General features: G+C 38.3%; 1 protein-coding gene across 5 annotated transcripts in view; it reads left to right on the top strand.

Annotated features, from left to right (window-relative positions):
- ZMYND11 (zinc finger MYND-type containing 11) overlaps window positions 1–22,855 on the top strand; it is a 107,692-nt gene that overhangs the window by 16,524 nt on the left and 68,313 nt on the right. The window contains exon 1 of one of the 5 annotated variants that reach the window (XM_035316882.1): window positions 14,725–14,745. The exons of the other annotated variants lie outside the window; for them this stretch is intronic. The gene's annotated coding sequence lies outside the window, so the exon portion shown is untranslated. Of the gene's footprint in view, window positions 1–14,724; window positions 14,746–22,855 lie in introns of those variants that run through there. 5 annotated transcript variants of the gene reach the window in all.

Consider the following 22,855-nt stretch of genomic DNA (forward strand, 5'->3'; position numbering starts at 1 on the left):
TTGAAAATCTGTCCCTTAGGACAATTAACAGCATTCCCTATGTTTTTTTGACTAGTTTTCACTTCTCAGTTTCCTTTTCACTCTGCTCAGGAAGGTCCATTGATTTCTAGTCAGGGTTTTGTAGTCATTCCAGGATGTATGGTTCATACCTGTCAAGAGGCATAGACTGACAGAAGAGACTTTGCCCTGTCTTTTCACGTAGTATTGTAGTTCTTTTTTATAATAAAGAGTTCTTAGGTTAATTCTTTTTATCCATAAACGTTTAAGTGCTACACAAGGATTAGTGTAATTAGTTTTGCATTTGGCAATAGTAATACAGAGATGCGCAGTGACTTGCCTGAGGTTAACCAGCACAGGAAGAAGCGGTACCAAGTTAGGAGCCCTAGCGCTCAGCATACTTTTTTCAGCAAATGCAGCTTCAAAGTGCTTGATCTATTCCTACAAAATACCCAAACCACAATCTTCTAAATGCAATGATTTGGTGCTTAAGCAGTGTGAGTCATGTTCTGGGATGCTGGCAGTGTTTCTTTGTGATATTTCCGTTTCATATTCAGCTTCAGGGGCACAGTGGGGGCTTTTGGTCTGGTTGCCATATGAAGTTCATCAGGGGTGACAAGCAAAAGCAGCTTAATGTGCTTATGTTATTTTCGTCTATATTACAAGTTTGTGATGGAGACTCTCTCTGTTTTCCATAAAGACACCAAAATAATGTGTTGAGCTGTGAGCCAACTGGAGATGCCCAGAACTATTCACAGCAGAATAGACTGGATAGTGTTAATTGTTGGATAGAATTATTCTGATTTCACTGGGGCAGAGGCTAAAAATCACTTGTCAGACTTCTGAAATTGCACACCTTTGTAATTGTGATGCCAAAGTTAGGTACTTAGAGTGGGCCTTCTGAACACAGCTGTTTGTGTATTGGTTTCTCGACTGTAAAATTAAAAAAAAAAGAAAAAAAATATATAAAAAAAGAAAAATCTTCTAAAGTGCTGTCAGCATAAAATGTTCAAGGCTGCAAGATCCTCAGTTGAGATGGCTTGTGAAAAAAATACTAGCAACCTTATCCAACTACCACTGACTGTGGTCTTATCACTCTTCTGTCCTTGCTTTCTCAAAATTGGCCTTAGAGGAGGGATACAGGGCCACGCTGGATGTGTGTACTGTAGGTTGGTCATACAGGAGATCTGGGCCCAATTTTATTTCCCTCTACCCCGTCACTTACAGTAGATTACAATGGATATGTAGCCTGTCTCCTTTGAACTGATTCCTTCCCCTTGCTCAGCTGAGGTTTGTTCCTGATCCCAAGGCCAGAGAACATTTCCTCCAGGCATTCAGATAGCCAGTGCTTTCCTCGAGAGCTCCCAAGTTTAGCACATGTCTCTCCTTAAGTTTCCTTCACTTGGGCACAACAAAAAGGCTCCCAGAGAAGACTTCATGTTGTCTTCAAAGTAAGATTCTTGAAATTCCTCACAGCGTACTCAGTCCTTCCAGTCAGAGCTTGATTTAGGGAAAGAACGTGTATCTGTGGGCCATATCGGTATGTTAGATGAGGAAACAACTGGTTGAAACTTGAATGTCATCTTGCCGAGGCAGTAAAAATATCTAACCTTTATTACTCCTATTTGTTGTCTGCTTATATTAATTAGCTAGGATTTAGATTTCTTATGGATTCAATGTTGACATTTCTGTAGTGTTCCAGCAGAGAGGCAGAAGCTATGTTGTTACCTCTGTTACTTTCTCCATGTTTGGGTGGTACATGGGTGTCCCATGTCTTTGAGTAGATTCATGTCTTACTCAGGGAATTCAGTAAATGGGTCTTCAATCAATCCCTATGGTTTGTATGATCTCTATAAATATGTCTAGAAGGAGGTGACTATGAAAGAAAGTAGAAAGCCACTTAAGCCCCAGAACAATAGTGATGTGAATATAACTGTGTAGAGCCAGTCTGAATAAATGCTGACTGGACGTTAGGATGTAGTTGGTAAGCATTAGCATTTCATGATGTCTGTATTTGACGTGTGTAATGTCATGGCTGTTTTTCAGTGTTTACTGTATTGGGCAAGCATGGCCAAACTTACTCACTCTGTGGATTACACACTAAAATTCCTATACAAGAGCCAAAACACCCATACTTTGGCGAGCTGAGGACTCCTGAAATGTGGCTTTGGGCTTGCCTAAACATTGAGTGCTAGGTTGATGCTTCAGCAGCCCTTGTTGACTTGTTTCTTCCAAATCCAACAACTTGAATGTATTCAGCCACCGCTGCATCAGCGTGGCCCTGCTACCAGTTACGTGACTGGCATCCTCGTGGAGCCACACCTGAGGTGTTTTGAGGCAGGACTGGTTCAGAAGCTGTGCACTGGCCACCACCGCATTAAGAAGCAAGGCTTCTGCAGCTCTGAGTCGTGAGTGGGAGAACACCTCATCAGGTTTTCTGAAGTTATTTGCCAGTCATGCCTTCTCACTTACATGTCTGTGGCAGATTTTGAATGTGGTTCTCTATGGCATAATTCCCTCCCTGTAAAGGAGCAGCAGCACTTTGCTATATCATGAGGCATTTGGAGTATAAATTAGCAGGGGAAAGTTGCACAGGGCTAAGGCAAACACTTCCATTTTATTGTGGGGACAGGTTTGCTTCTAAGACCTGAAACAACTGAAAGTAAAATACCAATACTTTTAACACTAAAAGAATAGAAAATTAGAAGTAAGAATTAATGCATGCTATTTTGTGGGTGCAGTGGATACAAAGAATGCGGTTTTGATAAAAATGAATGCAAGGGCAAAAGTAAAAGGCAAACAGATTTAGTACACTAAATTGTTTACTGGCTCTATAAATGTGGCTGGAACCAAGCTGATGGTACCTCGGTAGCAGCAGGAAATTGTGCTTAAGCCATAGAAAATGTGAAAAACGCTTGCTATTATCATGACTTTTTCATTAGTTTGTAAGAATTACGTTAAAAGTAGCAAGTTTTATACTTAGTAACTAGATAGATGTTATTTTGCAGTTGAAAAACTGCTAATAACCTGAAGAAAGAATGACACAAGAAGTAGCATCATCTACCTCCAGAGAGAAATATGCCTTAAAATCCTCAAGAGGTAAAAAATCTTGCTAGCAATTTTCTTACCAGTAATCTACTACTATTTCTTTATTCAGAGTGAACATCGTCTCTTCTCCGTGAAGACTGAAACATATTTCAGTCTTCGTTTGGATACAGGCCATTCAGAAGTTTTGTGCTTTTTGCCATGGCATCAGAAGTTCTGTTGTCATCATGCGCTGGGGCATTCACAGCAATAAAATCTGGAGCTGTCCTAATAGCTTTCCAGAGATCTGCGTGTTGCTGTTCTTACAGGTCAGTTGTCAGGTTTCAAATGTCAGCACAGGGGGTGCTTGTCCTATAGAATGAGACCCACACCTGTATTTCTTGAGTGATATTAAACAGAAGTGATATTAAACAGGAGAGCCTTCTTCAGTTTCACTCATACAATCTCAATACTCACCTTTCAAAAATGCCTAGAGAGTGTAATCATCAGAAATTATGTTGATGTTCCCCCCCCCCCCCCCCCCGCAGTCTTACAAGAGTGCAGACAACTTGCCAAATTGTAAAAAATACAGGTTTGATAACTTTTTTAGATGAAGTTAAGAACTTTCTTTGCATCACAGAAAGTCTAGTATTGCCGGGAATTGAACATGGCCATACCTGCAGACAGACCTTCTTAAACAAATTTATTTGCTACCCTGTTGAAGCTGACTCTCAGCTGCTAGCCATGCATTGTCATTTCTGCTTAAAACAGATAGGACTGGCACAAGAGGCAGGAGGCTTAGTACCAAAATAGTCTGCAATCTTCCTGCAGCTCAGCTTTTCTATTTCGTGGACTTTTAGCGGATTCTTCCAGAGTGCTTATCAGGTCAGGCAGTCTTTTTTAATTCTTTCTCAAAAAATAGTAGCATGGATTTTACACAGGCTTTTCTCCTTCTGAAGAAAAAAAACAAAAAGTAAATAGAGAGGGGAGAGGGGGAGAAAAAAACCTTTTTTGTTTAAGTATGCAAATTACTAGAAGTAGTGATTTAAATTTTTTTGAATCAATGAAGACAGTAAAATTACTCTTCATACTTCTTCATGAAGCTCACATGAAACAGCAGCTAAAAAGAAGTGATAACGGTTTTAAATAATCAATTTTGCTTTCTAATATGTGCTTCTGTTGCTTTGTCTTTTCTGGCTGCAAACTGGCAAATGAAAAACACAAGTCAGTTTATTTTTCATTCCTTGTAATTAGCATTTTCATGTTCACTATATTCACTAAAGCATCCACTGCAGTTTTTTGATTATTAAATATATATATATATATAATTTATTCATTAATACTGCTTTTCAGAAAATCATTGTCCTCTTTTAGCTGTTGGCAAATGGCACTTCAGTTGCTGCCCTCTCAGGGGGAAGGACTTTTCTTACCCTTTCCTATATTTCTACCCCCTGCATATCAAAAGCTGCGAAATGTGAAAATCAGAGGAAGTGAAGACCACCAAGAACATCATGCAGAACAGAGATGAAGTGCCCCATGTCCCTTTCCCACGATTACAGGAAACAAGATATAATGAGGAATGGGGAGGATGTCAGGGGGGTGGCCTGTAATCCATGAAAATTTATAGCAAATCAGCTGGACAACCGAAGGGGCTCTTGGTGTGGGAAAGTGATTGCAGTAACTGAAGTCGCCAGAGAAGTGCAGAAACTATGGCAAAGTAGAACAGCAACGAGCAGTTTATGGATGTTAGAAGCATAATAATGGTACAAATAATAAGGGGTACAGAAATAGTATCCGTGTGTAGGGTTATGTAAAGGGAATTAGCACCCTTGATCTCCCCCCCTCATTTTTTAAATTATTTTTTAAAAAGATGTCAAGAAAAATACCTAATTGAGTAGAAGCAAAATCTGACACTTTCTAATTACTAGAGAAAAATGATTAAGGTCCACCACTCCTGTATAGGATGAGATCTAGGAAAGGTAAACCCAAATTTCATTTGCAATTTTCTTAGTGATAATGTGGCTGTTGTGGAAGATTCTGAATGTCTTTACCCTACTTATAATTAAAGTAGGTCTGCATCTTGCAGCATCAGTCTTGTTAGGAAAACGTATCATAATACGACTCACATTTTAGCTGTTAGTGCCTGCTTCAGTCCCTTTCAGAGTAACTAAAAAAGTCCATGAATCTTCCAGCTAGTTACCTGATACGAAGTAATTTATTTTTTTATCCTTCCAAAGAAATTTCTCAATTTTCTGTGCACTTCTGTTTATCATATAAATAAGTCCAATTCAAAATACGTATAATCCTTCATGTCATATTTCTGGTTTCACCATCTGCTACCACCTTTTCTATAAAAGTGCAAAGTCTCTTTTCTTTGTTAGACACTTTGGATACTATTTTCACATTGAGCAGTTCAAAGTTACTGTGTGAGAGAGAAGCAATTTTTGTGACATGGCTATGTTCTTAAGCTCTAACAATGATAAATTAGTAACAATGCTTTACAAGTTTGCAGTGGTTTTGCTTTTGATATGGTTTGAAGAACAGTATGCCTTAAACTTTTTTTCTCCACAAACTATTTGAACAGAACCACACTATTAAATTTCTATTTTTGGCTGAGTTATGGCTAGATTTGTTCCTTAGTGTATTTTACAGGAATATATTAATGTACAGATATGAAATATAATTTATTTCCTTGGCAGTGCTGAACATTTGTATTTGATTTATATTTACAGAGCCAAAATCTTTTAACAAATAATAAAAGCAAAGTACTTCCATAGCTTGCTTTTTGATCTTTTTTTCTGATCTGCATAAATATTATTGCAAGTGCCCAGGGTAGCATATTTGGTAAATAGATGTTTGATGTTAGGTATTCCTCTACCACCTGCTTATCTGGCCACAGAGTCTGGTGTCTCCCTTGCAGAACATCCTTATTCATAGGAGCTATTGACTGGTGTCATGATTTAGGCTTGAGAGCTGTTGACAATGTTGAAATGTGAAACTTCAAACGTCTTTTTTTTTAAGATAGCCATCCACCTATTTTGCTGCTGTACCAAAAATAGCATTTATTCGTCTTTGTTATTTTGCAATGAGTTTGAGTTTTTTAGAAGAAAGGCAATAACTGCTGTGTAGAATTGAAGTGAAACTCGGCTTTTCTTAAAATCAAATTATTTAGAATACACTGAGAATTTTTTATTTTTTTTCCCTATATGCAGTCTTTTAAAATAATTTCTGTTACTACCGTTGGTATAAAGCTCTGGTGCAGAATTGGATCTGGTCCATTACAGTGGGGCAAGGGAAGAACAGGAGGAGAGGTTGAGCTTGGAGATTTCTCTCTGCTATTTACACATACTCTGATCTCCTACAAACCATTTAACCTTTCAAAGCCTTAAGTCCCTCTGCTTTAAACTGTGAGCAGGATGTGTATCCAGTGTTACGAAGTTCTTCAGATGATCTAACAAAATCCTACTTCTTTAGGGTACTAGGAACTGTACTAGATAAACCAATTTTCTTAGTCATCAAGTCTTAGTTTCCCTTCTTGAAAGGTTATCTATGAACTCTGGAAATGAAATATGTCTCTGGGGGGTTGGATAACGCTTTGTAACCCTGAGTTAGCTTTGCATCCTAGGACAAGTCCAGTACGAAGTGCATTGGCCAAATACATCCAATCATGGTTAGAATTGTGGATTTTGTGTTGGAATTGGCTTGTGGACACAAGCTGCCTGATGCAGTAGTGGAGGATAACATTTTTGCTAGGAGTTAGCTTGTACTGAGTCATCCTCTAGAATATTTCTTCTGCCAGTTTCCACCTATATGCAGCTCTTGTTACCATCCCCATCATCACCAGCTTCTTAAGGACAGTCATGCCATGGTGGCTCCAACAAAAGCATTTGGCACTCCCTGTCCCACGGGGACCTACCAGAGGAGCACTCTCTGTGTCGTGCCATGTCATTGTGAAACCTTTCCTTCAGCAGAATAAGAGCTTTTCTTTTCCCTTTTGTCTTTACACTTCAGCATGGTGATGGGCATCTCACAACCATCTCGTTCCCTCTCAAACAGGTTTGGGCATGACTGCTTTGGTCCAGGCGTAACTCAAAACACGAGCCCTCTGCACTGCTTTCTTACAGTGCAGTCATGAGAATTGTCACTTTTTTGCATTTAAGATGTTATGAATGCAGGCCGTTCACGTTTTTGCCTTTAACAACGTATTTGAAGTAGACATCCAAGTGCTAGTGGATAAGCTTTTTAACTAATCCAGAGCTTTGTGTTAGTAATTAAAAAAATGAGTGGTGCCAGTTTTCATCAGAACTGAAGGTCACTGGAGGCATAATTTATTAAGAATATGTAGCATCTAATTTCCCTCCTCCAGATTCTTTTGTGAAAATTGGAATGTGTATGTTTTTCACAAATACCTGGGTTTTACCAGAATTTTGCTTTGTTTGATTAAAAACAAAATTAAACACGTAATTTAATGCTTTCTTACTCAGGCATGAGGAAAGATGAAATGCCAGATGCAAACCAATGGACAATATCACAGTGATGAATGTATTTACAAAGCAGTTTCTATAATGTACTGGGGAGTTAGCTTCTCTTACCTAGTATCATCTTGACCTTTTCTGGTAAGTGAATAAATGAGGCACACACACAACAGGTTTCTAACCTTAGGGAGAGTGCAGCCATCTAGGACTTGAAGATGTGAATCACATTAGAATAAATATTTAATTTTTCAGACAAATGGAAGGGGTCCAAAGGGACAGCTGAGCTCTCCCCAGCCTGGGCTGTCCGTCCAGCGCTGGTGGGGGACATCGCCTTGCCGTGGTGGTCACCCGAATCCTGGGTAAGCTGTGTTTTAGTCAAGTGCCCTGGTAAATTTGGGTGAAACCCCTCCATACGTTTTCAACATTAGATGCCCCAGTTGGCAGGTGCTTTTGTACATGTTCACCAGGAGAAACTACGGGGCTTACATTATCCAAATAATGGCCTTAGGCTGCGTGTATACTACTTCATGAGAAAAGTATGTCTTCGAAGTAAAAGAAAAAATGGGAAAAATCACACCTTTAGAACCCAAATCTTGAAGGGTCCTGTTTTCATTCAGGTAAATGATTGCAAATGCTCAGCCAGAAGCTCTACAAATATTTATTCTGAGGTGTACATCTGTTGGTTGTCCTAGAGCAATCCATAAATGCTTGTGCAGAATGTAGATGCACGTTGTTAGTCACTTCATGTTGGCTACTTGGCAATCAGTTAATTCAGTCATTGAATTAATTTTATTTTTTATTTTAAACCTTAGCATGTTTGGCAGCTTTGGTACGTACCTTCATACCCCTGAAATGTGGCCTTAACTCCCACTGCAGTAGGATCCACCTTGAATAGGGAATAACTGTGAAAACTGTATTTACCTTTCTGACACTAGAATTATAATGAGGCTTTAAAATATTCTGTCTTCAGTGAAGACAAGCCTTGATGATAAACCATTATCTTATTAGCAGACTTCTGCCATTCTGTCATATTTTTAATGTAGGGACAATATTGTTTTTCCAAATCCACCACCTGTAGAGGAAATTTAACCTGGTGCTGTGTTTAGCTCAGCATTGTGTATGCAGAATATTTGTGTGCAAATACACCAGATACAGTTTTCCAGGGTTACTGTACAGTACTTCAAAGGATTCCCTTGTATCGTTTCATGTAGCACTTAGTCATAAAAAAAAACACTACTTGAATATACATTGTGGGAACGTCAGAAGAGTGTTAATTTTATTCTGCTGCAGTGGTAGCCAGAAGGTCAAACGCTAAAATTAATATATTTCTGAATAATTAAAATTTTGTATCAAACTGGATTTTTCATGGATGCTATTCAAAGTATCATGCTAATTTATGGGTAATATATTACATTTTTTCCCTGTTAAAACAATGAGGGCCACTCCCTTCTCCTCACAGGCAGAGGCATGCTATCTAAACATTTTATACCTCTAAAAATAATTGAACACGTTGGTAAAATCTTGGACTCATCTCAGATGTATGCAGAAACCCTACAGAATTAAGAAAACCTTTCTTTTGAAAGGAATCTGCTAGAGATCTTTAGGTCAGTTTCATTAACTTTTATTGATATTATCAATATGTACGTCTAAAACAATTTTGAAAGAATCTTTAAATAGTTTATTTCTTTAAGGAAAACATTGTATATTAGCTGAGTTCCAATACATTTTTATTCCTCTTCGGAGAACAGTTGAGTATAATTATATTTGGATTAATCAGTTTTTGAAGTCTTTTCCAATGATATGTACAGAGAGGATTAAGAGAGAGATTACTAAAGCATTAAGATTTTTTTTTTTCTGGTTGTTTTTAAGAAGTAATCCTGGCCTTAAGTCAATTACAAAATGATTTTCTCATAAGAAACTGTTGACCAAACTAAAAAAAAAAAAAAAAAAAAAAAGTAAAATCACCTATAGCTATGTTCTTGTGTCCTGTGGCTTGAGAGGAGATGTGCAAGCAGTGAGGGCCTGTTTTCATCATGCACCTTCTTTTCTCTTTCTTTCCTTGTTACATGTTAAGCTAGAGTTGTCTTTTGTTTTTCCCAGTACAGTTGTTGAAGTTTTTCTTCCCTGGCTTTTCTTCTGCTTGATGAGGAGCAATAAAGGAGAGGAATAACGTCCCTCCTCACATCCACGGCTACCATTTTTCACTGGGGAATAGTTTTGTTTTTCTTGTGCTCGTTTTTCATGGGTATTAACTTGCTCCGTAGTGTTCTCTACAGTTTGACCTTTATTTTATGTTTTGCTTTGGAGTTCATCAGAGTGCTGGTACAATTCAAATGCAGTCCTGCAAGATTATTTTAATTGAATGTTTGAGTAGCTTTGTGTCAGCAGAGCTACTGTAATGAATGAAATTAACTTGATCTCGAGCTTGGAAGGACTGTCCCATGGACGACTTCATAATCAAAACCAAACAAACAAAGATAGATCTCTAAAGGACTATAATGTTCTGTTGAACAGATCTTGGATCACAGTTAATTTGCTTTTGGCTTTAGGGAGCCCAGTGCAGCCGCACCCTGAATTCCTGCTGCTCAAGTGTTTTGTCCAAGCATCCCGTTGTAGCAAAAAATGACAAGTGACGTAGTTCCTGCTGGAGAGCCACAATCTCACCCTCTCCTATAGGAACGTGCTTTTGAGTTATGGCTGTTTCTCCTTACCTGCCTACTGTAATCCTGGCTTAGCACTGGATTGTATCACATCAGACAAGCCTATATGGATATTGTTTGGTAGATCTGTAATAATACCTCCATTACTTTTGTGCCTTCAGGGTTTTTTGTCTGGGTTTGTTTTTTTTCCTGTACTTTCAAATTCATTGGAGAGGCTGGAGAATAAAAGACTAAGCGTGGTCTAGAAAAGCTACACTGAGTTAACTTTGCAGGATGCTGGTGTGGTCAGTGATTTTTATTTGCTCAACAAAAAGAATCTCTGCTTATCTAAGCCTTTTTTGTTGTTGTTAGCATGACTGCATCCATGTTTGCATATGTGAAGGAACAAGCCTGCTATTGTCATTAGGCTTCCGCAGTGGTGAAAGTTTCTATCACGGATCAGTTTTTGTTTCAGCTTTCCAAGAGCAGCGCTCTTCTCATCTCAGGGAAATACCGCCCGCTAAATGACACAGCGTGCTGAAGCAAAAGCTGGGTATATACGAGTCCTAAAACCTATAAAGGCAGGAAGAAAGAACAATCTGTCATTTGAGACATCAGCCAAGACTGATTTTTTTTTTTTTTTAAAGGTCCATTGGACTTGTTTCGAGTCATAGCTGATTGTAACAGAGAGCCTTAGCCCTCGTCTGTAATTCATAGCTTGTGACAAGTAGAAGGGGAAAGCAACTGCTTTAGGTGAGGTTTGCCCATGGGTCTAGCCAAAAACTAGATACAGCCAGCCAAGATGGTTAGCAAAAGGTAATATTTGAGCTGGGTCATAAACCTCGGAAAGGCAGCCATAAATCATAATTAAGGTTTTTTGTTTCCTTGGTGGCGTAACTCCTCGGAGACGGAGACTGTAACTGTTTACCAAAGCCTATTTTTTGTCCTCGGAGAAGTGTTTTGGAAACCTGAAACGGGGTTTATTAGGAATATCTTTGCAAGACAAAAGGGGGAATTGTTGGTCTCCAAGCAGCAAGCAGCATTGACAGGCTGACTGGTATGGTCAGAAAAGATATTTCATTTCAAAGGATAAACTACAGGATTCATTTTTCTTTTTTTTTTTTTTTTTTATCTGAAGTTAAGCTTATCTGGTTTATGCCTTATCTAATTTAACTTATGAGAATTGTAAATTCAGCTATGTTAAGCAAACAATTTATTTTGTTTTAATTCCAGCTTCTCTTTGTTTTAATAAACCTTGTTTTTTGTTAGGATTACTGTTGTGTGGGTAATTTCACACAGATGTCTTCAAAGAGTAAGGAAAAATCCATAACTCTTTAAGGGAATAGCTGAAGGGAAAAGGATCTCTGGAACTGCTTTTAATTCCTGTGCAGTCCTAGTGGCAGGGTTTGGATTAAAGCGGTGTATCAGGAAGTTGACTGGCTGCAGCTGGTGAGCGTAAGGGACAGCCCGAAAACTGAAGAAGAGACAAAGAGCTAATGGATTGGGCCTATAAAACCTAAACTTTTAAAACTGTAGTCGTATTAGGACTGCTAAGTAGTACAGAATTAACAGGTCGTGTCTGTGCTATGATGGGGGGTAAGATGCATTTTTCTTTCCATTTTAAAATGAAATAGTTTTAAAAAAAACTGTGTTGAGATACATAGTAATATGAAATGTGAGGTGAAATGATCAGGTTGTTTTGTTCACCTTCTTTTCCAGCGTCATAAAATAATATCAAGAAATCACCTATTTAAGAGTAGCTTGTAATTTTATAAGGTATAAATATTGTTCTTAGACAGCATGCATTTGGCCTGTAGACTTTGCTGTGGAGGTCATCCAGTTAAATATAGTGGTTCAGTTTTCACAAAGGGCTTCATAATATAAAGGCTAATAACAGTGGCAGCAAGGCATGCTTAGAGACGGGTAATCAAATCTCGTGATTTAAGACATAAGCACATTACCTGTGAGCATCTGGAAAGCCCTCGTTTCTCTCTGTCACCTGGAAAGCCTTCTGCAATTAGCAAGGTTCATCGTGGGTATTTGTAGTGTCTAATTTCTTTGAAGCATTGCTGCTATCCATCGTTAGGGAGAGGATACAGCCTTCTGTACCTCATCATATCATATCGAACACTTCCAGGGAGTGTGGCCCTGCTTCTCTTGGCCATGCTGGTGAGCAACACCAGTGTGGGCTGAAACAAAAGGACCCGGAAATGTGGTGGTGCTGGCTGCAAAAGCACAAAATTGCCTGATCCACCAGCAAATCCAAGTGAACTTGAGCTGTTTTTACGTGCTACTTTGGGATTTAATTCAACTCTGTATTTCGTGAATCAGTTGTGGTTGATGTAAAAAAGACCTCGTGATGTATGTGCAGTAGTAGGATAAGAATTGAAGGTATGGAAGTAGACAATTTCTTTTGAAATAAAAATGGAAATATACTTTATTTCTAATTTTTGATCTTTTATTTCTGAAGTTTGCTCTAAATAGCAACTACTGAAGTTAAAATATTTTCTATATAAAAATACAGTATGAGGAGTATACACAGAGTTGTATCAAACATGAGCTCATCATTTGCAAGTGAAACCTATGGGTAGGAATTCAGATTTTTTTTTTTTTTATTTAGCATGCTGGGAAATAACATGTTTTAACAGGTAGAACAGCATGCTATTTCCTCTAAATAACTCATAGAAAGAGACAAAGGCGGCTTCCAAGGCTGAAGGCTTGAATTACAGTGTTAGATTGATCCAAAATGACTTGAACGGCTTTTCCAGCACCCTGTAAAGGGGAGTCCCTGAAGGGAGCGGGGTGGCTGCCTGGGGCAGGGCTGCTCCTTGGCACGCTGCTCACTCCCATAGTAAAGCTTCCACTACAGCTCCTGCTGATGGGGAGGCTCTACCTGGGCTTTCAACATTTTCCTGATTTATTTTACGTCCCATTTTATAACTTTCTGCGAGCTCCATAAAAGTCAAGGTCAAACCGAGGGAACCGTGGTGAATAACGCAAGGCATTTATTTCAAATTGATAAAGACAGAGGCATCAATATTAAAAATTTCCATTACTTACATGTTTGCGGCTTCTTTTTATTGTACTTAAACTGTTCGGAAGTAGTCATGGGAAGTGCATGTAGAAATCAAGCTCGGACTAACTGAATAAATTTGATTAGCTGCATGCTGAGAAAGTCAGGAGGGTGAGATTGCACTTCCAGCAGTGATGCAGTATTTAGGTCAAAGTCCAAAAAGTTAGAAAAAGGGATGAAAAATTTGTACTTTTATTTTAAATGTAGGGACATTTATGTGCACATGGAGAGATCTGAAATCAACAGAAAGCCTTTTGACCCATGAGATAAAGTTAGCAAAAGCTACCCTCCTAAAGTCAGTATGGATATTTGTTTTCTTCCTTAGCTTAGCTTCAACTTGATCAAGGTATTATCATAAAACACTGAAGAAAATTCTGCAGTTACGCTTTCACGGTTTCATTTTGCCTGGCTAGATAGCTGCATTTATAAAATTACACTTCTTGAAAGAAAAATGAAAAAAATCTCTTACTCTGCAATTTTTCCTTAATTAAAAACTCAATCTGTCAGGAAACAATTAATTCAAAATATACATTATTCAAATTGAAAATTAGAATATATATCAGACGTTGCCATTAATCAGTTGCCATTTTACTAGGATTGTAATGATATTACTAGGGTTATAATTGAAATTTCTCTGTTTATTTTTTTATTTCTGAGAAAAAATATGCAGTTATTTAAGCCTTTCTCAATGAAAAACACAACTGCATTTCTCGACTTTAAACAGATGGGGTAAATAAGACATCTTCGGCTATTCAAAGATGTCCATATGGAAACTGAAAACGTATCAATGAAATTTTTCATCCAAAAAAGGCAAAGTATCAGGAGAAAAAAAATAAAAGGGAATAATATGGTGGCTAGAGGCCTTAGCTGAGATGGAAGAAAGTAAGTTTCAAGCAGGACTTTAAACTAGGTAAGCGTAATCACTGGTGAAAAAGGATGGCCTTTCTGAGTGGAGTGTGTGTGATTTAACTCCAAATGTATGAATTGGGCATCTTAAGCTCACTTTATCTTCCGTGGAGAGAAATGGTTAATTTTAGGGCTTAATTTATCTGACCTATTTGCGATGTCTGCTCCGCAACAAGATGAATTGTCGCACTGAGTAGATCACATCAAGTGTGAAGGGAGCATGGAGTGATTAGCTCAGAAATAGATGTCTGCATTTAATCAGTTTTTTTTTCTTCTTCCCCCAATCTCTCTCTCATGCTGGAGGTTACATTAGAAAATAACAGATTTGCTGTAGGACAAGAGACAGATGGACACTGCCTTTATAACTGTGCTTCTACAGCTATGCCTATGGTGCTGGAGACTCCAGGTCAGGTGAAGAGATGTAAGAGATTCCCACGTACATGTTAGAATCGGTGTATTTCCACAACCATTTTGCTACCAATAAAATTGGGTTTTCTAAGGGAAGAGCTGTATTAAAAGAACTTCAACTCGATGTTCTTTTCTATTCTAGTGTGACTATCTGCTTCACTGGAAGAATCATAAAACGTTTGGACTAGGAGGAATACACAAACATTCAGCAGCCTTTCCAAAAGTAAATGTTTCTTGATCTGGGGAGATGAAATTTCAAATGTCCTCCTTTTGAGCTATCAAGCTATGGAAAGAGTATCAGTTTGTTTGTCAGCATTATTTCCTGTTCTTGAGTTGCTTAATATGTGCTCGCTTTTGCAACATCGAACACAGGGAAAAGATTTCTTGCTCCAGCCAGCTCTCGTCTTTCTTTGCTACAGAAAGCTGCTCTTTTCAGAAAGCTGAAGCCCCAACAAACACCCGGTTGTCGGTTGAAAACACCTCTCTGAGAATTACAGCAGGTTGAGGGGAGAAAATAAGTGTGTGCTTTTTTCTGTTTGTGTATTTCAGTATTTCCTGTCTCTAGCTAGAAGGAGATACTGCCATGCAAAAGTCAGTTTTAGTGAAGTTTATACTTTTACCTTTGAAAACCAGATTTGCAGCCTTCCCAGCACATTTTGGGATAAATCATGGCTTTCTTCTCTGAACAGGTTAGGTAACTTTTGGCCACATTTTTTCCTAAGTAATTATACTTCAGGGGCCCTGCATTACAACTTCTGCCTTGAATTATTTTTATAGAGCAACTGGCAGCACTGCTGAATAAGGTTTCTTGGTGCTTTCCTTTCTGGTGCTCTTTCCTCAAATGCTTGTGCTTTTGTTAAATGCTATCTGGCCGTTACTTAGAAGAGACAAATATTTTATGTTGTTATGCGGTGGACTTTTTGCCTAATCCTGAATGTATTTTTCTATGTGAAAAGTGCTAGTGAGAAAGTATTCTAGTTGGTTTGCCTATATGAAATAGTTGAAAGACCCATATAATTGTTGAAAGACCGTTCATAATGCAGTCATGAAATCTATTCAAAACAGGAAGCACAAAGGGGAAGAAAAATGGAAGTGCAAATGTAAATGCCTTTTTTTTTTTTTTTTTGTCATCCTCTTGTGGTATTATGTAGATCCCCAGCCAGATGGCTACTGGCTATAAGCTGTGTGTGGATTCACAGGATTTTAACTCCTCTGTTGGTTTCCCATCTGTCATAAACTCAGAAGCTGCAATCCAGAGACTGACATGAATGTCAGTGGCTTCTGTAGCGCTCTGAAACAGTTACGCCCGAAGGCTGCAGAAATAGCATGAACTCTAAAGAGGACAGGACGTTGTCCCTCGTAACAGCCACGCTGCTAGACGCACAGTAAAGTTCCTTGTGGTCAGTTTAAAGTGGTGCTTTGAACCGGGTGCGACTGCTGTGGTGACGGCAGCCTCAGACAAACGTTGCCTGAAAAGTCTGCCCCAAAAAGAGGTTTTTCAGTTGCTGGAGCTTGGCGAAGGTTTTAAACCCACAGTCACTTTTGGTAGGAAATCTCTCATGTCTTAAAATAGAATAGCAGACAGTCTTTAACAGAGAGAAGGTGTTCAAAGTCAGAACCTCTCAGCATGGAAAGAATAGGCCTGAAACGGCTAAAAACATTACTATAAGTCATTCTTTGCTTTAAAATGACCAGTTCAGGCTTCTCTACTTCTTTTCTTCAGCATATGTCATCACTCAATGAGATCCACTCTGTCTTTGTTAGTGGAGGTGAAAACAGCTGAAAACTTCTCAGATTTCATGGTGTATGGTAGAAAAAGGCACTGGTCACTTAGCTGACACATTCCTACTGGGGCCTCGTTATCAATGAAAGCAATTAAACTTGGCTCCTGAGAGTAAAAGAAGCTCTCCGAGTCTCACTTTAGGTCATGCCATACTCTAGAAAGTGAGATGAACAATTAATTTACACCTTTATGAAACAGGCAACAAAAGAAATAGAGTGTGCTCAGTCCCTGTTTCTAAACCATTTTAGAATTAGTGTTAGCAGGTAAGCATATCAAAAAGAAACAGATGCGTAATTCTGTAAGGAAATCACTATTACTATGAAGTCTGCCCAAATTTATACTTGTTTTTATTTATTAACGAATTTGACTTGTGTAAGAATAAAAGTCATACCCCTGCAAGAAAATAACTGCTTTCCTAAGGAGTAACTGTCTGAATTAAAGCAATCTGGTAATCCAGCTTCAATAATGTAGTCACGAACAAATGAACCTTCCCTTTCCACTTTGGGCTCATTTCTGTAGGACAAGGAATAGCTGAAGAAAGTCATGAAGTGTCAGGCTGTCAGGTCATTCCTGGTTCCTGGTGAAGTAGCTGGGAGTTAAAGACCTCTTTCAGCATCAGGCATCACAGCTAGAGTGGGCAGGTGCTTCAGCAGCACAGCAGACTCCCTATCTTCTGCCCAGGTGTCCCCATGACAAAATGGAATGCTGGTTGGAAGACTTGCCCTGCATTATAACACCATAACATTACAATACACTTGCAGTTTTTTCGTTGTGTTATGCAGAAAAGATTTTCACAGAAATCAGAATAGGACTTCTATTTCATGAATGATATTTTCTGAAATTTGTTAGATTGATGGTTGAATTAGTTAATTGTGCTGGGCTTTAACTTCAGCTGGTAGCCACAGCAATGGCACGCTATTCAGGCTTTTCCTGCACTTTCCTCAATTTCCCGCTTTCTCCTGTGGGGTTGTCTCTGTGTCAGAGCTCATTCATCTGCCTCGAGGTTAAAGGAGTAAAGTCACAGCCCAGCCACATGTTGGCAGAGGAATAACTGAAATAATCTGAAAATGAAGCCTTACTTCTGCTGACAAAATTATTAATCCTATGTTTCTGTGCCCAAAGGAAGTGGCTGAGAGGAGATCGGTATGGTCCTGTTGCCTTTAATAATCCTCAGTCCTACAGAATGATATAGCAGGAAGAGCTCTTGAGTGTTCAGGAAGTAATTTCCTCCCTAAAGAGCCTTTGTAATCTGCTCTATATCATCGCCATCATCATCAGTGCTTGGAGAAATAGGTTTCAGGTGCACCTGCCACAGAGGGAGAACATAATTTTGCAAGTGAGAAGTATCATAATCCTGCAGAGCACTTTTGTCTCTCTGGCCTCTAGCTCTAGCATACACCGTGGACTTGCAGATGAATATAATAGCAAACCATTGGTCAAAGTAATAAGTTTCCTGTGGAAATAATGCAGAGCAGATATAAAATGCAAGACTCATGATGAAGTGAAATGGATTTTCTGTTACAAAAAAAAAAGTGCATAATTTAGTTCACCCACAAGTGGTCCTGGAAGAGCCTTGAGTAAAATTCTCTACATTAAAAAATAAAGACATATGTTATAAGTTGGCTTCAGGTAAGACAAGATGAGAAATGAGTTGGAAGCATCTGAAAGTCATAGGTAGTAGAAAATGTATCAAAAGAGATCACACTAGTATTCCCACCAAAATCTTTGAAAGAAACTGCTCCAGAAATTCAGGATTGCAGTCTAAGATAACATGTACTGTACTGGGGGGAAAATTGTAGCGTAGAAAAGGCCATTTGCCAACATCAGCCACACCAGCAGCTGGTCAGAAAATGAAGGGATATATTCCTTCTGCCCTCACTCTGTCTCTTTTAAACAACTTGTCGGAAGGAAATGCTAACTTGTAATGGTAGGACAAAGTTTTCTTGATGTCAGTTGTTATCTGGGTTTGCTGAGAAGCTGGCGTTATCAGAGGTTCAACATATGTTCATCACCTGACCAGTTTCTTTGGTAGATCTTTGTTTCTTCAAACCATTTATTGACTTTTAAGTTTCTCTTTATAAAGTCTGTGTTTTTCAAAACTTCCTTTTTGTCATTTTTCCACTTGCAATTTATCAACTTCTGCAACAAAGATAAAAAGACAAAGGTCCTTATTATATTCAGCTGTTTTCCACTTAAGGATTTGTTTACTTATGAATCCTGTTATTTAGTACATCACTTTTATTGAAAACTGTTCTCACATGTCTGTAAACTGTCCTCAAGGCAAGCTTCGTCCTTGTCCAGACATGAATGTTTGGGACTGGTGGGAGGAATGGGGTGGAAATCGAGGGCAATCTGAAGTAAGTACGTTCAAACAAAATAAATTAGTCACTTTTTGAGGTTTTTTAAAAAAATCTAAATGTCAATGAAAAAAAAAATCAAAATGGGTCTTTGAAATGGATAGGGATAAAGGCTTCACAAAGGAGTGATGATAGACTTGGTTTGGGGCAGGACGAGAGGAAAGTTGAATTGAAATGTATATAATTAGTGAGTTTGGGTAATGGGAAGGACAGAACATATTCAGTTAGTGTACTTTGGAGTATACTTTTAAGCCAGATGTGTATGTTCAACATAGGAAATTGACTTTAAAAACATAGAAGAAAACAAGCGAGTTGGGAACTTGGGGAAAGGCTTCTGGTTGTACAATATATTATTCTTTCTGTTGATCTTGTTTTGATGAATTGTCCCACAGCTGGGGGGAGCATTGCATGAAACTTTTAGTTGCATTATTTCTGACATTCGCCTTGAATTTCAGAAGCAGGATCTAAAGCCCAGATTTTACAATTTGATCCTCTCCCTGCCTTAAAGTTTCTTTTGATTAAAGCTGTAAAAGCCTGTAAGCTTTGGCACTGTTTATCTTTGGCTCATCTTACCTGCATTACAGATCAATGCATTTTAACTCTGTAAGTTCTGACAAGATTTCAGCAGGTTTCCAAGTTTTGGGCTTGAATTAGCTTCAGTTTGGAAACTTTAGCTGGTTCAGAATAGCACTCGTTTTCTTTATATAGTATCAACTCAACCTGAGATGACTTTTGACAGGAGAGAGTCTCCTCTGGGCAAATGTTATTCATGGCCTGACTTCTGGAGCAAAGTGCTTGCACCTGAGTAATATGCTGATTTTCAAATAATTCAATATCTGGACAGTTTTAGAAGTTGTGTAGTTGTGCTTTTATTTATGGAGAGGGAGAGGCCAAAGAGAGAATAGCTTGGAAAGAAACAAGTTCAGACAGTCTTGGTTTTTGTTAAGGAGCAACAAAAATTGATTCAGCTGCCTTTTGTCAATAAAAATGCAGCCTGCTGGAGGAATAGTTTTTACAAACATCTGAGGTTTAAGTCATGCTGCTAGCAGCAGAATCACAATTTGTACTTTAAAGATACTGTCAGTTACATGTAGTTCAGAGAAAGAGTAGGGAAGAAAAACCAGCAATTTGAAATCTCACATTACATCTGCAAAAAGTCAACATCCACTCTTTATTTTGCCATATATCTTGCATAATCTGAAATGAATTTACATTTTTTCATGATTTAGCTGTTTTCCATATGTTCCTAATTCTTTGACCTGGGAAATGTGTCTCTTTCTCTTCTTGTTTAGTGTGAAACTGACCTTATGTGGAATTACATTTCCTGGTAATACACAGTGAAAAATCACTTATTTATTTATGTCATCATACCTTATTCATTATACTTTACTTACTGAGGGGAAAAATGCGTTGCATCAGTTCAGCTGAAGCTTACAGAATAAAAAGCTCCGTAGCTTTTAGAACAGCAAGGAAGATGATGATCAAAAGATTGCTGTTGGAGGAAGAGCTACTCTTGTCATTTACATTTCTGAGCATTTTCTAAGATGTCTTCCACCTCTCGGTTTTAGCAGAAAAGAGTTGCAGAATCAAAGCAGCATCTATTTTATCATCCAGAAGAAAATTCCAGTCCTCGCTGTCAGCCTTCTTTGGCCATGGTTTTTCCCCTTTTATGACCAAGTGAGCATTAGAGCCTGTCAGGATGCACATAGCTGCATTAATCATCTCCGCTGGCTACAGCCAAGCGAGTGGACAGGAAGTATCTATTTACTAAGGGCTTGTCTACATGGGGAAGTAGCTCTGCTCATTAAGCGTTAACTCCTTCTGTGGATTCTCCTGGAGCACCTTGCCATGTTTTAGCTCTAGGCTGCCTTGAAAGATATGGGATTTGGTAGTGGGTGTAGTTAAACTGCAGAAAGTCTGTATTAGCATGCAGCGTGGGTTCAGACACACGATCCTGCCTGCCTCCATGTGTTACCTAATCTTTTGTAACTGACCCTCTTCATGCTCATAGTCTGTGGCAAATGGAAGGTAAGATGCGTTAGTTCAAGCCTCTTACATCAAGCCAAGGTAATTTGCTTGTGTGTCCACGCTTCCCTGCATTCACAGAAGGAGCGTCATTGATAGCGATTTGGGTGCTACTATTACGTTGGTTATTCCCCAAGTAAATAATTTTGAAGAGTACTCATTATTTTTTCAGCCATGATAGTGGACAAGAAGCGTGTGGGATGATAATCTACACCTCACATGAACCATCTATTATTTGGTGATGTTGAAAATAGTTCCGTTGAACTGCCTTTTGTATAGAAGATTTCTCTGAACAAAGATGAGTAGTCTTCTGGAGAACAGTCTCTAAGTGTGCAACGTAAAGGCTGTTCATACCAGTGTATCATCATCCTGGAAATAAGGGGTTTTGTTACTATGGCAGCTAAAGCTTATCTTCATGAGAAAGTTGCATCACTTTAACAAGAGCCATATTTTTAAAAGGAATTTATAGTAGTGTAAGTTCCTTTGTGGAAACTATTTAGTGTAGCTTAATTTCGTTAAGCAAGCCTTAGCTAAACTGCACTAAACTGGTTTTTAATTGAAATTGCATTAATTCAGAAGTTTGCTGAGTACATTAACAGTGTATGCATTTTCAGGGGTGGTATTTTCTCATGTAAACAAAAACTTTTGTGGTTCTACTCTTGATATTTGAATTTAGCTGTTAATTTTGTTACTAGCTGTAAAGACAATAGTCAAAATAATAGTCTGTAATATTAAGCAAAATACTGTTTATTTCAAAAGACAGATGTGGAACCACAGCACATTGAAACTGTATTGAGACAAATGCTTATCAGAAAATACGTTATGTGTTTCAGCTTGCCTGGGCACATTACCTGAGTAAAAACATGATGACCATTCCAAAAAAAAAAGAAAAAAAAAAAAAAAAGGAAAAAAAAAAGTAGTAAACTGAAGGAAGGTGATAGCTACATTGCTAGTAAGTGAAAACTTTTTGCTTTCAGCCCCTTTGACTGCATTGCATTCTTTGGCGGTTGTGTTCTCTTCTACAAACTTACATTGCTAGATAAAGTTTTACTCAGTGAATTCTGCCAGATGGGAACAAAAGGTCGTTTCCTCGCAGTTTTTAGGACGACATTTGCTATTGTGGGTGAAATTCCAGACTGGGGTTGGCTTGAGGGATAGCAGGATTACATTTTAGCCCTGTACATATATTTGTACTAGGTAGCAAACAAAACGACTTTGACAGCCTTTATTTGGGGTGTATGGCTATTATTCTTTCTCAGCAGCTGTCATTGCTGCTTCACCTCAGGTTCTGTTATACTCTGTTTACGCTGACTTACACTTGCACTTTCTTAGAAATTCTTGTTGTGGGATGGAGGCCTCACCACTTCACAATTTTGGTCGAGTTCTCTCTAGCAGAGTGAATTAAGTAAACAAGAAAGTCCAAGTTTGGTTTCAAAAGAAACTATTTGAACACTGGCGATTCTGGGCTTAAAACTTCAAGTATGCCTTAGTCTCAATGCAAGACACTGTGATTTTGAAATACAATAAAAATGAACTAAATGCAGTATCAGGGATTAAAATAGAGCTTACACATATGTGTAGTGAAAGTATTCTCGGGGCCTTTAATTCTGTAGTGTCCTTGGCTCTGCTTTCTGCAGTGGCTCACTGCCATCTTGGAATGCCACAAGGTAAAAGCAAAGGCTTTCTTGTGTTCTGCGTACTGAAGTTGAAAAAAATAAAATTGCAAAGAGAAAGAAGCAGAACAGTGCAGTTCTGTACTCGTGTAGTCCTGCTTTTTGTCTGTACTGCACTTTATGGAGCTATGCAAAACCTCACTCAAAAAGTTGTATGATGTCAAGGTTACAAACTTAGCAATCAGGAAATGCAAAATTTAGGGCTGTGCATAACAGCACAATTATTTCACTTGCACATGAGAGATACCTAGGATAATTATGCTAATAAATATCTTTTTTGGATATACTGCGTGCACTTTAATATTAAAGTGAAATGAAAAGATTTTCGTGAGGAAAAACACGCATTGAACATCTCAAAATCTTCCCTAGTCTCATAACTTCCAAAATGGCAGCATTACAGCATAAACTAATATCTTAATACAAAAAAAAGTGCACTGAAGAATTCAGTCATTTTCATTATTTTACAGTCTAATTTTCTATCTACAGATAGCTTAA

The sequence above is a fragment of the Oxyura jamaicensis genome, chromosome 2 (genome assembly GCF_011077185.1).
Source record: "Oxyura jamaicensis isolate SHBP4307 breed ruddy duck chromosome 2, BPBGC_Ojam_1.0, whole genome shotgun sequence".
NCBI lineage: Eukaryota > Metazoa > Chordata > Aves > Anseriformes > Anatidae > Oxyura > Oxyura jamaicensis.